General features: G+C 38.7%; 1 protein-coding gene across 12 annotated transcripts in view; it reads left to right on the forward strand.

Moving 5' to 3' along the window:
• NFIB (nuclear factor I B) overlaps nt 1-16,205 on the forward strand; it is a 245,514-nt gene that overhangs the window by 24,208 nt on the left and 205,101 nt on the right. Inside the window, exon 1 of one of the 12 annotated variants that reach the window (XM_075931571.2) lies at nt 5,844-5,867. The exons of the other annotated variants lie outside the window; for them this stretch is intronic. The gene's annotated coding sequence lies outside the window, so the exon portion shown is untranslated. Of the gene's footprint in view, nt 1-5,843; nt 5,868-16,205 lie in introns of those variants that run through there. 12 annotated transcript variants of the gene reach the window in all.

Genomic DNA, 16,205 nt, shown 5'->3' on the forward strand with positions numbered 1-16,205 from the left:
TTTGATATGGTTTGGCTGTGCTAGTTATCTTTTGTTTGCTGACACTGATGGGGACAAATTGGCAGCCCTCCTTGGTGGAAAAGTTGGCAGAGGGATAACAAGTGAGTGGGACACTGCATTCTGTTTTGCTGCGTAAATATTCCATTTCTTTTAGTGTGCGTAGAATCATTCTCTCTTTCTAGAGAAAATAGCCACCTTATGGCTACGTCTACACTGGCCCCTTTTCCGGAAGGGGCATGTAAATTTCATGAGTCGTAGTAGGGAAATGCGCGGGGGATTTAAATATCCCCCGCGGCATTTAAATAAAAATGTCCGCCGCTTTTTTCCGGCTTTTAAAAAAGCCAGAAAAGAGCGTCTACACTGGCCCCGATCCTCCGGAAAAAGTGCCCTTTTCCGGAGGATCTTATTCCTACTTTGAAGGGGCCAGTGTAGATGAACCCTATGTGTCTGTCAAAAACAGTCTTTGAATGAAATATGCTGGAAACGGGGCTTGTCCTTGATAGTACTCTAGGATGAAAATGTCAGACATGGACTTGTGTTGAAGTGTGCAGCATTGTAACTGTGTTGGTCTCAAGGTTTTAGAGAGGCAAGGTGAGTGAGGTAATACTTATTATTGGATATACTTCTGTTGATGAGAGAAGAACTATGCAAACTCAAACACTTGTCTCTCTCCCCAGCAGAAATTGGTTCAATAAAATAGGGACTTTCAAACCTGGGTTGCGGGCCTGCTTGTATAAGCCGCTGGTGGGCTGCCAGATGCTTTGTTTTGCTAAGTGTCCATAGGCACGGAGACGCACATCTCCCATTGGCTGTGGTTTGACGTTTTCACCTTAGGGGAGCAATGGGCTGTGCTGCTGCTTCCCACAGTTCTCCTTGTCTGGAAACGTTGAACCACAACCAATGGGAGCTGCAAGGGTCTGGCCTATCGACGCTTAGATAAACAAAGCGGTCCATGCCTGCCATCAGCTTACCCAGGCAGGCCTGCGACCCAATTTTGAAAACCCTGGCAATAAAATATACTATCTCACCCACCTTGTCTCTCATACATGGACTTGTTACTTTGTATGTGCTGAAAACCAGGGGTGCTGCCACTGCACCTCTGGCTTGAAGTAGTTTCCATAATATACAGGATTTACAGATAGGTTTAATGGCTTTTAGTACCTCCACTATGCAATTTTGTTCCAGCGCTCTGTGATACTTCCATTTTTTAAAATACTTGCTTAAAGTTAAAGGAACAAATCATATTAGTGTCATAAGTGGCTAAGTAACTAATATGAGAGTAACTAATACTTTGCTTCAGTCTTTAATGAGGCTAATGAAGAGCTTAGGGATAATGGCAACATAACAAATGGGAATAAGGATATGGAGGTAGATATTACCAAATCTGAGATAGAAGCCAAACTCAAACATCTTAATGGGAGTAAATCAGGGGGCCCAGATAATCTTCATCCAAGAATAGTAAAGGAACTGGCACATGAAATTGCAAGTCCATTAGCAAAATTTTGTAATGAATCTCTAAACTCAGGGTTTGTACCATTTGACTGGAGAATTGCTAATATCGTTCCTATTTTTAAGAAAGGGAAAAAAAGTGACCCGGGTAACTACAGGCCTGTTAGTTTGACATCTATAGTATGCAAGGTCTTGGAAAAATTTTTGAAGGAGAAAGTAGTTAGGGACATTGAGGTTAATGGCAGTTGGGGCAAATTACAACATGGTTTTACAAAAGGTAGATCATTCCAAACCAACCTTATCTCCTTCTTTGAGAAAGTAACAGATTTTTTAGATAAAGGAAATGCAGTGGATCTAATCTACCTCGATTTCAGTAAGGCATTTGATACAGTACCACATGGGAAATTATTGGTTAAATTGGAAAAGATGGGGCTCAATATGAAAATTGAGAGGTGGATAAGGAACTGGCTAAAGGGGAGACTACAGCGAGTCATACTGAAAGGTGAACTGTCAGGCTGGAGAGAGGTTACTAGCAGAGTTCCTCAGGGATCAGTTCTGGGACCATTGTTGTTTATTATTTTTATTACTGATCTCGGCAGTAAAAGTGGGCGTGTGCTAATAAAGTTTGCGGATAACATAAAGTTGGGAGGTATTGCCAATTCAGAAAAGGATCGGGATATCATACAGGAAGATCTGGATGATCTTGTAAATTGGAGTAATAGTAAAAGGATGAAATTTAATAGTGAGAAGTGTAAGGTTATGCATTTAGGGATTAATAACAAGAATTTTAGTTATAAGCTGGGGACACATCAATTGGAAGTAACAGAAGAGGAGAAGGACCTCGGAGTCCTGGTTGATCATAGGATGACTACGAGCCGCCAATATGACATGGCTGTGAAAAAGGCTAATATGGTTTTGGGATGCAGTAGGCGTGGCATTTACAGTAGACATAAGGAGGTGTTAGTGCTGTTATATAAGGCATTGGTGAGACCTCATTTGGAATACTGTGTGCAGTTCTGGTCTCCCATGTTTAAGAAGGATGAATTCAAACTGGAACAGGTACAAAGAAGGGCCACTGGGATGATCCGAGGAATGGAAAACCTGTCTTATGAAAGGAGACTCAAGGAACTTGGCTTGTTTACCTTAACCAAGAGAAGGCTGAGGGGAGATATGATTGCTCTCTTTAAATATATTAGAGGGATAAATGCCAGGGAGGGAGAGGAATTATTTAAGCTCAATAGTAATGTGGACACAAGAACAAATGGATATAAGCTGGCTATTAGGAAGTTTAGACTCGAAATTAGGCGAAGGTTTCTAACCATCAGAGGAGTGAAGTTCTGGAACAGCCTTCCAAGGGAAATAGTGGGGGCAAAAGACCTATCTGGTTTCAAGATTAAGCTAGATGGGCTTGTGAAGGGGATGGTTTGATGAGATAACATGATCTTGGCAATTAATTGACTTCTCACTATCAGTGGTAAATAGGCCAATGGTGGGATGATAGAGAACTTTTTTCTGGGTGTCTGGTTGGTGAGTCTTGCCTACATGCCTAGGGTTCAGCTGATCGCCATATTTGGGGTCGGGAAGGAATTTTCCTCCAAGGTAGATTGGCTGAGGCCCTGGAGGTTTTTCACCTTCCTCTGTAGCATGGGGCACGGATCACTTGCTGGAGGATTCTCTGCATCTTGGGGTCTTTAAACCGTCGTTTGAGGACTTCAATATCTGAGATATAGGTGAGAAGATTATTCTAGGAGTGGGTGGGTGAGATTCTGTGGCCTGCGTTGTGCAGGGGGTCAGACTAGATGATCATAATGGTCCCTTCTGACCCTAAAGTCTATGAGTCTATGAGCGTTATTGTAAAGCTTCCTGTTTAGCTAGCTTGTGTCCAGGGATAGCTGTGATGTGTGTAGAGAAGGATTTTGTCTACTATGTTGATGCAATACCTAACTTATTAAGAGTAAGTAGGCAGAAGAGAGTGTTTTACTTTTATTTCTGAGATTCTAGCTTTTGATGGTACAGTCCAAGGCACCATTTCGAGTGCATGGGGGAGGGGAGTAGCAGCCGTGAGCGCCAGGACACAGCTAGCTTTGGTGAAAGGAGCTCAGCAGCCAGGTGTGAGGGGAATGCACAGAAAGCAAGAACTTTCCCCTCACTCCATTAGAATCCGGGGGATGGGATGAAAACCTAGCTGTGTACCGGAGAGCACAGCTGCTGCCCCCGCTACGTGGTTGAAATGGTGCCCTTGGGTACGGTGCTTGAACTTTTTAAATGTCTGTGAATTACTGTCTTGATTCTGGATGGAGCAGGGAGGAAATGGAAGTGACTGGAGTAAGAGGGGTAGGGTGGGGCACTGCTTATATCTTGAGCATTTCCAGAGAAGCCCTCTCTTGCTGGGGGTTGGCTAGAAGCACCCAATCTCCAACCCCTCCACTTTGGGCATTTATGATAGTTGCCTATGTCCTTGGGGACTGAGAGAAAATTTTCCCTCACTGAGGCCGTGTCCACACTCAGGGGTTTTTTCGGGAAAAGTAGCCTTTTCCCGAAAAAATTTCCCCTGCGTCCAGACTCAAGCCGTGTTCTTTCGAAATCATTTCGAAAGAACGCGGCTTTTCTTTCGATGGCGGTAAACCTCATTTCGTGAGGAAGAACGCCTTCTTTCGAAAGCTCCTCTTTCGAAAGAAGGCGTTCTTCAATGTAAAGAGGCCGTCTTCGAAAGAGAGCATCCAGACTCACTGGATGCTTTCTTTCGAAAAAGCAAGCCGCTTTTTCGAAATTTCTCCGTGCAATCTAGACGCTCTCTTTCGAAAGAGGCTCTTTCGAAAAAAGCCTGCAGTCTAGACATAGCCTGAGTGGCCAAGGCAGTATAGGGTTTTGTTTTTTTGTTTTCTCCAGTGTAGATCAGAAACCCAGCGAAGTGAGCCGGAAAGTTAGGTTTAAATGTTTCAAGTTAGTAACTAAAAAAATGTGGTAGTGTCCAACATAGGTATTTATTACAGAAAGGTTATGGTTACCAGATAACCACTCCACAATGGAGTGGAAGGAGATTTAGAAAAAAGCATACCTTAGGAAATTTGAAAGGGTTATGGGTCTCTTTATGCCTGGTTTATTGGGGAGCCAACCCCCCTCCTTTTATAGTTCCCTTAACACTCAAACTATGGTAGGGCAGTGTGATCCCAGCGATGGTGGTTGGAAAGTGTGATGGCAGTCCTTCCAATAGGAGGAAACAAGGAAATAACAATAACCTACACTGTACAATTTATTGATGGGCATTCCCAGGTATTTAAAGTGAATAAAGTTGTAGCTTAATTAGACAACATCCATTGCCTTCTGTCTTTCTTCTGGAATTGCCATACAAAGTAGGATGTATCTAGTGATACAGATTAGACTGTAGTTTCTTATATGTTGTCATTATGATGACAATCTGAAGTATGAATTAGTGGTTAGGGTGGTAGCCTAAGCCTCTGTAGACGTCGATTCCATTCCTTACTCTCCTATGGACTTTCTGTGTGACCTTGGGCAAGTTACCTAAATGGCTCTGTACATCAGTTCCCTATTTGTGATAGTACAGGGAGGTTGTGAGGATAAATACATTTAAAAGTGATTGGGGTTGTTAGCTGCTTTGGTGATGGGGGCCATGTAAGTAGATAGATATGAACTTAAAAGTTTACTTAGACTTTGTGGGAGGATGGGTGTAAAGCACCCTACATGTAAATATGCTTGATCACAAAATGAAACTAAGATGAAATAAACTGTTGACAGCAATTAAAATGTATGTTGTTGTATTTGTATGGACACTGTGAGCAAAGCTTATTAAATCTTATTGACGATTTGGATAGATATTGTTTGTAAGGCACATGATGGGCTGTTCATTCTTCAGGTTTATTTAATATTGGAACTGATTTAGTATACTTTATTATTTTTCCTTTCAGTTTCTTTTAAAGGGCTATCATTTATTCCAAAGTCTGAATTAGTTAAACTGAAGCTATCCAAAACATTTAATTAGTATCTTGAATTCTTTTGAATTCATTGTGCCATTCACCTTTCCCTCCTTAAATCATTGTCTTCTATTTCCTTCCCCCACATTAGTATTTTAGCCTTGCTAATAAGATTGTCAAAAACAACCTACTTATTTCTGAATGTGTAACTTGATGTTAACTTATGCTTGCACAACAGAAAAATAAAAGGAGAGGAAAAACAACTGTTTTCCTTCTCATAGTGACACATATGAAGATACTGATTCCATTCAGTTTGCTGCTAACAAAGAGTTAACAATAAAGATATTCTTATTGTTTGCCTCTTAGTTAAAGAATAACTAGCTGTGCAGAAAGTGGAATTGAAAAATTGATTAGACTGTCTAGATTCAGACACATAATTTAAAGTAATCTATATCATGTTTTGGTATTCCACATATGGCTTCAGAGGTGAGTTCTCTTTGTCTAGTGTAATGATCTAAAAGGGTTTATGTTATGTGACTTGTAGACTTCCTTTTTTTATTAAATTTTGGAGAAATTTTGAAGACGTTAAGAATATAAATTAATTATTGGAAGTAGCTTATAGTTGAAATCTTCAAAAAAGGAGGAGAAACTACATTTTACTTAGTCCAAAAGGGATTGTTTTCCTTCTTTTACTGTAATTAGAAATGTTGGTGTCTAAATGTGTATTTTAAAGTATTTACATCATCATACATTGGCACATGAGTGTACACACATGTTGCAGTGCTATAATTCTTTTAAGGTCGTCCATGGCTGCTTGCACATTCTTTTAACTCTGTGTGTTATAACCTGAATATTCTGTGGCATGATTTATAGTTACCATATAATGATTTCTGTTCTATTTACAGACTCCAAATAAAGGAAAAGCTGCTTATAGTAATATGAGGATCACTGGTCTTTAAGTAATTAAATAGACTTGTTATACTGCATTAATCCTTTTTCGGACATTTGGAATGACTTCTTAGCACTAACAGACACAGCATTAGGGCCCACAATTAATCTGCTATTTGTCCTCCAACATTTGTGTAATAATATAAAACATGTGCACAGGAAAACATATTCCAGTTTTAAGATCAAGATCACTGTAGGGGCAAAAACAGACAAACAAACAAACAAACAAACAAAAAAATTAAATTGTCCTAGTGGGTTGTCAGGTTGTGAAACAAGTAGAATGGAAAGGGGTGGTTAGGAGAATAGCCTAGTGTTTACAAACCATGAATTTAAGCCACCAGTATGAACTACGTAATGGAGTGCTTGGGCTGAATCCCCATTTTATATTGAACAGAGAACGCGAATGCTGAGTTAGTGTTCAAACCCTTTCCTGTGGTTTGGCTTTATTCGTAACTTAGAAAGAGTAAACCGAGATAAACATCAACCTAAATTTCCTCCCTGAGCTTGGTTTTTCTAGGGCCGTCCTGGACTTTCACTGTGCTAGTTCCTTACTTCCCTGCACCAACAGACTTACTTTATATCCTGACTACAGCTAACTGTGCCACCCCCCCCTTCCACCGCCTTGTAAGGTTCAGCCATAATTATCCTGAATATGAGTGCAGAGTTTTAACTGTTGAGCCTAAGTTGACACAGCAGAAGAGACCCGCATTCCTACATTATATACAGTCTTAAAGTATGTTGTTCCATCACTATGTAACAAGTGTTATTTAGCTAAATATAAACTAGCAAGGTTTGACCTTGTCCAAATTTAATTTATATTAATAGCAATTTCTGTGCTTGCTTAAGAGTCACATAATAGGATGAACATTAATGCAAAATTCTGGGATTTGTTAATGGACTACGGAGAAATTTATACACCGACCTTTTGTTAAAGTTCATAAAAAGTATGTTCTCATTTCCATATGGAGGTGTCACTCCCCTTAGCAATGACAGGCACTATAAAAATGAGACAATACCCTTAGTCATTCATTTTAGGTCCTATCATGGGAAAAAATATGCACTTGTCTTGGACTGTGGACATATTGTGCTAGTTGAGCAATTTGAAACTGTTTTAGACTATGTGTTTGTGACCATCTAGCACAGCCAGGAAGAAACTCTATGAGGCAACCATATTGGATCATGCAAATGAGATTACTGAGTAGTAATAGTTACGAGCAATATTTTGGAAAACACTGATTAGTGACAGTTTTATTACAGCAAATGTATGTACGGAGTCCCCAGCTTTCATTCTAACCCACTGAAAACAGATGTCAAAGTATCCCAAACAGAATTTAATGTTTAATTTACATATTCCCTAGAAACTATAAACAAATCTTTTAGAGTTTTGTTATTTAATCCTGTTAGTGTGTCAGAAAAACACACCCTTTAGAATACAAACATTGTACAGGTCGAACTTATGTAATCCAGCACTCCCGGGACCTGAATCGTGCTGAACCAGAAAATTTGCTGGACCATTGGAGGTTAGTAGTGGCTAGGAGTGTTACCAACACTTCCACTGCTTACTGAACTCAGAAGATATTTAGAGGTAAATTTGATTTAAATAACAGCACAGATCATTGAGAACCAAGACTGGTGGCTGTAAACAAACTTTATGGGACCACAGGAAACTTGGCCACACCTATGATAAGTGGACATCTGACTAACTAAAATCATGCTGGACCACAGATGCTGCTGGACCTGAGTGTAGCAGAGAGGTTCAACCTGTAAATGCATGCATTAATACATATACATCTCTGTATAATATTGCATACATCTCTGTATAAATTCGATGACTTTTTATGCTTGAAGCTACACAGTATACCTTGTAGTGCAAGGGATTTGATCATCTTGCCAGTCATATGTATTTTATTGAAGTGAAGTTTGACTTTAGACTACTCTAATAACCTATTGTTTTCCTGTCTCCTTCAGTCACGGTGGTTACCAAAAGTTACAGTATATTACATTTTTCACAATGCTGTGTTTCCTTTAAGGCATGAGGGTTGAGGAGGATACACTTATCCTGTGTTATTTTCTTTACCAAAAGAAAAATTCAGTGAAACTCTAAAAAATATTATTTTCCCTCCTGAATGTATTCATGGTAATGGATAGCACATATTATAAATATCTTAAATGTGAATCAGTTGAGAGTGCTGTTGGAAGCTCCTTGACTCAGATAATACAGTAGCGCAGTAATCTGATAAGATCTCTTGTTGTCTTGGATTCCAAGAGCGTTGCAAAGGGAAATAGATCTCTATTGATATGATAGCTTGTTATGGTCTGTTCTTGTAGGAGCTATTCTAGTGTCTGAAGAATTTAAACAACTGAACTGGAAGAACGTCTGTGTCTAAAGTATTTTTGACTCACTAGACTGTAGGCATAATCCTGCAAAACCTTACTCACCTAAGAAATCCACTTGGTTTCAGTGCAGCTATTCACATGAGAGGTTTACAAAATCAGGCCCTTCTTTCTTGAGACCCACTTTTGTCATGACACCTATGAGAATCTCATTGACGGTTAATAATAAGTTTAAGGAATGGTTTGGAAATAGTTATCTTATTATTAAACTTGTGTTCACAAAGTCTCTTACTATGATGCTCCTTATCACCACCTTGCCCACTCTCTTTACATATTGACCCTTTCCCCCCTATTCTGGTCTTTGTATTCTGAGCTCCTTGGGGAATCAACCCTGTGTGCAGCTGCTCAAAGACTAAGTTTGCAAAACTAAGCTTTATGCCACTTTTGTATTTTTTTGTTTTAAGTGCTAAACAGGGCTTGAGGCATGAAGATTAAAAAATTTACATGTTTTGTTTTAGGAGCTTTTAACAACCTTTTAAAATATTTATTTTTTATCTTGTACTTCTTCAAGCCTATAACAAATTTCACTACTGGTTGAATTTTTAGACTAAGTTCGTATACTGACAGGAGAGATTTATAATGAGTTTAATCATTCAGATTAAACTGTAGAGGTGTGAAAAATGTGTATATGGAAACTACAGATACAGCAAGAAAATATCAGGATATATTTTAACTTAGAGGCAAATCCCATTCGCAAAGCCTGAGTAAAAAAGGAGGTCACAGAGTTAAAATGGATTGAATCTCTTAAAACAGGATAGACACTGCAGCCGATGGGCAAGAGTAATAGTTTTTTATACCCTTTTTATGAGAGGCTTTGAGTTTTGGGGACCCAGTGGTCATGATTATACATTACCTCTTTTCTGCTTCACTCACAATCCCTGTTTGTGCTTCTGTCATCAAACCACCCAGGAGCCTGGTTTCACAGTGCGTAGAGGTGTGTGGAGTCCCATTAGTTTCTCAGTTACGTACCATGTAATGTTTATGCTCATTCCGGCCTGATGATGAGTTTTTAACAGTTTCTTTTATTAATCAACTTAGCTGATAAAAGGATAATTAAATAAAAATCGAAGTTAACTAAATTTTCCCATTCATATAAGGTAGTAAAAATATTTGAGAAATGCTCTATCTTGGGAAAAGTATCATGTGTTAAGTAAACACCAACACTGAACATTAAGAACTGAAAGTGGAGAAAGTAAAAAAGAATAAGTAAGGCAAAAATTAAACACTGCAACCTCCATATAATGGAAATCTCAAATGAGAAACCTAGCAAGCCAAAGAATAATAAAGCAAAATCCAAATGTTCTCAACACCATAGGAAATAAGAAAATAACCCTTCTAAGAAAAAGACAAGAAATGTCTACAAGAAATTAATTGTGGCAAGATTCCTCATAAGAATCCAATGTACCTTCCTTCCCCTTCATTTGTCCTAAAATTTCTCACTTGGACCATAATATTCTGGCACTGTCATAAGTTTCTATTTTTAAAGAATATTTCAATGTCCATTAGTAGGAAATGTGACCATATCTGTACTTAAGTAGAAAAATTCTTTTCTTAATATCAGTAACATTCTAAGTGCTTGAATTTCCCAAGTGATATTAGGGAAAGTAATTAATTATTGTCTCACGAAGCATAAATAATGTAATCAAAACAGATACAGGAATTAGAGAAGAAAAGGGCCTGATAGACTAGCTATTCCATCACCTTGGCATGTTGTTTTACTTGTGTATAGTATGTTTTTCATTACTTTTACATTACATGTCCATTTTCAGTGGTTTAAGAGATGTCCTTTTCATTTTTTTGGAACCAGATTAGCTGAAACACTTTTTTCAAATATGATTCAGAGCCTAATGTAGACAAGACTTTCCTGGTTTACATCTCGCACTGACATGTTAGGGCCTGTATGGAAAATGACTTGCAGACTATGTTCTTTTTTTGCCAGGCACGGAGTATAAATAGTGTGTGTGTGTGTGTGTCTGTGTGTGTTTGTGTGTTTGGATTAATTTGTGTATAATACCATTCAATATCTTTTCTAGTTATTTTTATTTTTCAGATTTATAATTCATTATTCAGAAATAATACATAATAGTGCTATAATTAAGAATATGTTGTAAAAGTTTATTTATATTCTGGAAAATGCTAATTTTTATAGGTGTAGGAATTTCATAAAGAAGTGTTTGTGGATCTTTTTCTAGTGGAAAGATTTGTTTCTTTTTTTGTTTTACGTTTTGTTAGCTTTCACCGCTGTGTGCCATTTAATAGTATTTGCATATAGGTAGCAGGAAAAAAACCCAAATAAACCATGAACGCTTATATAAGGTTACAGCACATGTTCTGAGTTCTGCTAGCAATTTTTATGGATTTACAATTCCCACCTAAAATAGTTCCTGTTGCTATGGGAGAGACCCTTCCAAAAACAGGAGAAAGTAGCTGTGCAAAGTTCTGTTAATTGGACAAAGTAAACGAACAAAAAAAAAGAGAAAAAATACAGAATTTCTCTAATCTTTTTGCTATATTAATACGAGGGACAATTTGTGACTGGAATATGAAAAAATATTGAGATAAAAGTATTAAGTTTTGAAGTGTTACTTTAATTGTTTGATAGAGCTGTGTGAAACGAAACAAAAGCAACTTTTACAAAATGTGACACTTGGTGACAGACTTTTGTGGCATTTGCACATGTTGCAGTGATGTGCAGTGTAAGATGTTGTTTGGCTTTATCAGTGTTAAATCCAGGTTTACCTTGGTACGTCTACACTACGGAGAGAGATTCAAGCTGCCGTTCTCCATCTTCTAGGGTTTGAATTAGTTGGTCTAGTGAAGACAGCTAATTCAAACTGAGAGGGGTGCTCTGGTTAATGCCTGTAGTCCTGCTTTCTCAAGGAGTAAGGGCTGTTGAAGGAGAGTGTTCTTCCTTTAACTTCCTGCAGTATAGACAGTGCCAAAAGCTGAATTAAGGTACTTCGACTGCAGCTATACAATTAATATATCTGAAGTAGTGTATCTTAATTCAACTTTGTCCCGTAGTGTAGATGTACCGTAACTGGTATGCATGCACCCCACAGGAATATGTTTTGATTCATGGAAATATATTGCCCTGAGTCTAATTTCCTTTAAGTTAGAATACTAACTATTCCTAGAGTTTGGCGAGGAAACGTGGCAATTTCTGGTAGTTGAGGGTATTTCTTGGAAAAACTTTCAAATCTCTTTCTGGGTACCATGATCCTAAGCTATGACTTTAAATTCTATTTGCCCCTCTATACAATTGAATAGTTTACCAGTGTTCCTGGGGTAATCAGAAGTGTGAAAAATTGGGATGGGGTGAAGGATAATAGGCACCTATGTAAGACGCAACTCTGACTATTGGGATTGTCCCTATAAAATCAGGACATCTAGTAACTGTTCCTCAACGAATCTTTAAGATCTAGAAGAGCTCTTATGGGACTGAGTAGCTTGGGGCTAGCTGGAGCAGTAGAGGGATCCTGTGTGGAAGCATTGAGGAAATTGGAGGTTTGATTATCTCTTGGATAATTGAGGTTCTTCATATGTATGTGGTGTGCATAAATTCTTTGTCATAATATGTTGGATACAACTTTAACATTTTTCCAAATGTAGACAGTCTAATAACATTTTATATTTTCATGACCAGCTCTCCAAAACGAGCTCTTCTAGCCAAGGATTTAGAACTAGATTTATTTTTTCTTTTGTAAAGATAATCTGAATAAACTGGTGGATACAAACCTGATCTTCACTGTTAGCGCAGAATACAAGAATAGTATAGATCGTGTCACTAAATTTGTTAAACTTGTCAAATAAAAAATTAAAATCCTGTGAACGCAAGGTGGATACAATAATAATTAACATTACTTTTATAATTTATATCAGATTTTTTGTTGTGACTTCTTTCTTTGGATTTCATAATATTAAGTTGGATGTTTTGTGCTGATTTCTTTCATTAGTTTCCTAATTTGTACTTCAATTTCAGATTTTATATATAATTTTCACATTTATAATGATCATCTGTGCTGAAAAAGACAAATACAGTGCCTCATTAACATTGTTAATGTAAGCACTGAACAGACTCAAACAGAAAATGGAAAAGCATATGGGTTTTGTTATACATCATACTAGCTCCACTTTTTGATAGATTAAACTACACAAATGAAGAAAGCTGAAATGCCTTGTCTGAACTATACTCATCCATATAGGCTGAAGTCACTGGGAACTGTTCTAAGTTACTTAGGTGCTTTCGAAAAATCTTACCATGAAGGGTCTAATAAAGATTTAGGGATTTAATTTGGGCTCTTAATTTAAAAATTTTGTCCATGTATAGAGAAAAGTTCACAATAATTGTGTTAATGTACTGAAAGTTTTCTATTGATAATCCTAAAGCAATTGTGTATTGCAATGTAAAATTTAAGGATCTAACCTCTAGGAGAAATTTTTAAATAAAAATAATGTTAGCACTTGGTGCTGCAAATACTTATGTACATGTGTATGTTTAAGTGTGCAAGTGATCACACTGAAGTCAGTGGAACTATTTGTGTGAATAAGGGTCCACATTTGATGAACGTTTTGTTTTTTGCCTGTTGTTTTTGTAAAATTGAAATAAGCGTTGCTACCAATAATGATATTTAAAAAGAAAACAAACCTGATAAATTTATTATAAATTTTAATATGAAGTTGCAATAGCACACATTTACAAAATTTATTATATATATATTTTAAAATAATTGACTTAAATCATGATTTAATTGACACACGCTGCTCAAAAATAATCTCTTCATATTTTTTCATTTGTATTTTCCAACTTTTTTGTATTGAGCTATGTGAGAATCTGAAATCTACTCTTCATGATTCTGCAACCTCTGTGTATATGTGTATAAAACATACAAAATTAGCTTAAAATTAAAGTACAGTGGAAAGGATTAAGCAACTAAAGTTGTCAGATGTGCGCTAGCAATGCAGAAAACTGGCCTTTGGACCAAGCGCAAACTCGGAGTGAGTCTACTACACTGCAGGGCTTAACTTGAAATAAGCCATGTCAGTTGTGTACCTTATTTTAAAATAGCTTATTTCGAAATAGGGAGCATCTATACAGCACATATTTCGAAACAGAGTACTCTTCCTCCAACTTCCCTTATTCCTTGTACAATGAGGATTACAGGAGTCGAAGTAAGAAGTCCTTCACCTTGGCAGTATTTTGACACTCTTTCAAAATAACTGCAGGCTGTGTAGACGTGGACTAAGTTATTTCGGAATGGCACTAGTTATTTTGAAATAGTTTTGCAGTGTAGACGTACCCTCAGTCATAAGCTTGTTTCATAAACATTCATGCTAAAGGTTTTGAAAGAGAGCTGATTAATTTCAGCTTGATAGCAAAATATACATGAAAGGCCCAGTTCCACAAAACTCCCTTTTAAGTGACATAGGAAGTGAAGGGGACATTGTCATCTGTGTCCCAGTGGAACGCCACTTAGGCCATTTATGGAAATAAACTGACAGTAAGTTCAATCAGAGCAAAGAGCTTTTGCTGTTTAAAAAAATAATTATAGGGGATATTTTAATTTCCCCCTTTCTTTTCTGCTTACTATCATCTAGTAACCCTGGTCATCGATCCCAATGGGCCCCATTATGCTAGGGGCTGTGTAAACGCATAACAGATATGTAATCTCTTCTCCATAGAGCTTGTAGTCTGACTCCAAGATAAGGAATAAAAAACACATACTCTTTCTGTAGCCTGAGAAATTGGAATCTTAATTAATTGTTTTGATCAAATCAAGACAACTCTGAGGTACATTTTCAGAGCTGCATGAAACACCCCCATGCATTCACAATAGGGATGTAAAAGAGTAATCAATTAGTTGATTACCCACTAAGCCTAGGTTTTTCAGGTAGTTGAGTTGACTACTCACATCCTTCCCCCCCTTGCTGCCTCTATACCAACGGCAGCAATAGAATAGGAGCTGGTGCTGGGGAAAGCTGAATTAAAAGCTGGGAGGAGGAAAGGCTACTCCGGCAGCAGCCCTTGTCCCTGGGGAGATCCCAGCTCTCCACAGACAGGGGCTGCTGGACCTTCATGAACTCATGCTCATGCTGGGTCCAGGAGCTTCCTCTGCTGTAGGTCTGCCTGTGCGCCCGGCTCTTACTACATTTAAATTACAGAGCTGCAGTGGGTGTGGCTCCTTCTGTGTGTCTTCCCTTATCGACTAATCGTGTAGTTGATACAAATAGTATCAATTATACGATTACCCAGTTACCCGCCTCTTAACATCCTTAATTCACCACTTAGGTGGGGAGCTTTCTAAGCCGGGGCAGGCAAGATCTGGCTCATTAAGCCACTGGATCTGGCCCACGGGAGAACCTCCACGAAGCTCCCTTCCTTCCCTGCCTCTGCACTGTGCACAGATCAGCTCTCTGAACACTGCAAGCTGGGAGTGGGAAGGGGGGGAGAGGAGAGAGGGAGGCCAGGTAGGGAGATTTTTCACATGTTGACCTCACCCCCAGGAAAATTTTGAAGCACCCATTGGCCTGTTTCCAGCCAATGGGAGCTGCCTGTTTGCAGGACAGGCAGCTCATGAAGTACACCTCCTCTCTCTGAGGGCTCCCAGAATTCAGAGTCAGCCACTCATGGCCCCTATAGCCAGTACAGAGGCATGGAAGGCAGGGACTCTGGATGAGCAACCAGATGGGCTGCTAGCTGGGAGCTGCCCAAGTCAATATCTTACAGCCCGAGCCTGCCTCTGGCACCCCAGCCCTTCCCTTTCTCCAACCCTTTGCCTCCCTCCTCCTCCCCTACCCCAGGTAATCCAAAGCTTCTGCAACCCTGCTCCTGCACCCATAAACCCTCCCAGACCTTGCATCCCAATACTTTATCCCCCCGATGCACCCCAGATCCTTGCACCCACTCCTGCCCCAGGCCACAACTTCCTCCCAGACACTGCACTAACTCCTATACCACGCCTTCAGGTCACAACTCCCTCCCCAGATCTTGCACTCAGTCCTCTGTCTCAGGTCACAAATCCCTCCGTCACCCACACTTCCTTCCAGATCCTACACCCGTTCCTGGACTCTAGTACATTACTCCAAGCTCCCGCTGCACCAACTTCCATCCCAGATCCTGCATCTCTTACATTAATATCATGGAAGAATGCAGCCCTTGACTATTACCAAATTCTTGGAGTGGCCACTCCATCAAAAATTATTCCCAACTCCTGTTCTAAGCTCAGATTGCTCAGCTGGTTTTGTATACTTAACTCTACATAGTGAAAAATTATGAAACTGGCCTCTTTGAAGAACACATTTTTCAGGACCGCAATAGTTATTTTACTGGATGTGGTATCTCACCAGAATTCATGTAAATTAAGTTTTTTTAAAGATACTGTGATGGTCTGTCAATTTGCTGTATTAAACAGCAGTTGCTGAATCTGAAGACCCTCATGAAAAACTCAAAATATTTAAAAAAATTATTCTTGTTAAATTAAA

This window comes from Pelodiscus sinensis, chromosome 6 (genome assembly GCF_052426305.1).
Source record: "Pelodiscus sinensis isolate ZL-2025 chromosome 6, ASM5242630v1, whole genome shotgun sequence".
NCBI classification, from domain to species: domain Eukaryota; kingdom Metazoa; phylum Chordata; order Testudines; family Trionychidae; genus Pelodiscus; species Pelodiscus sinensis.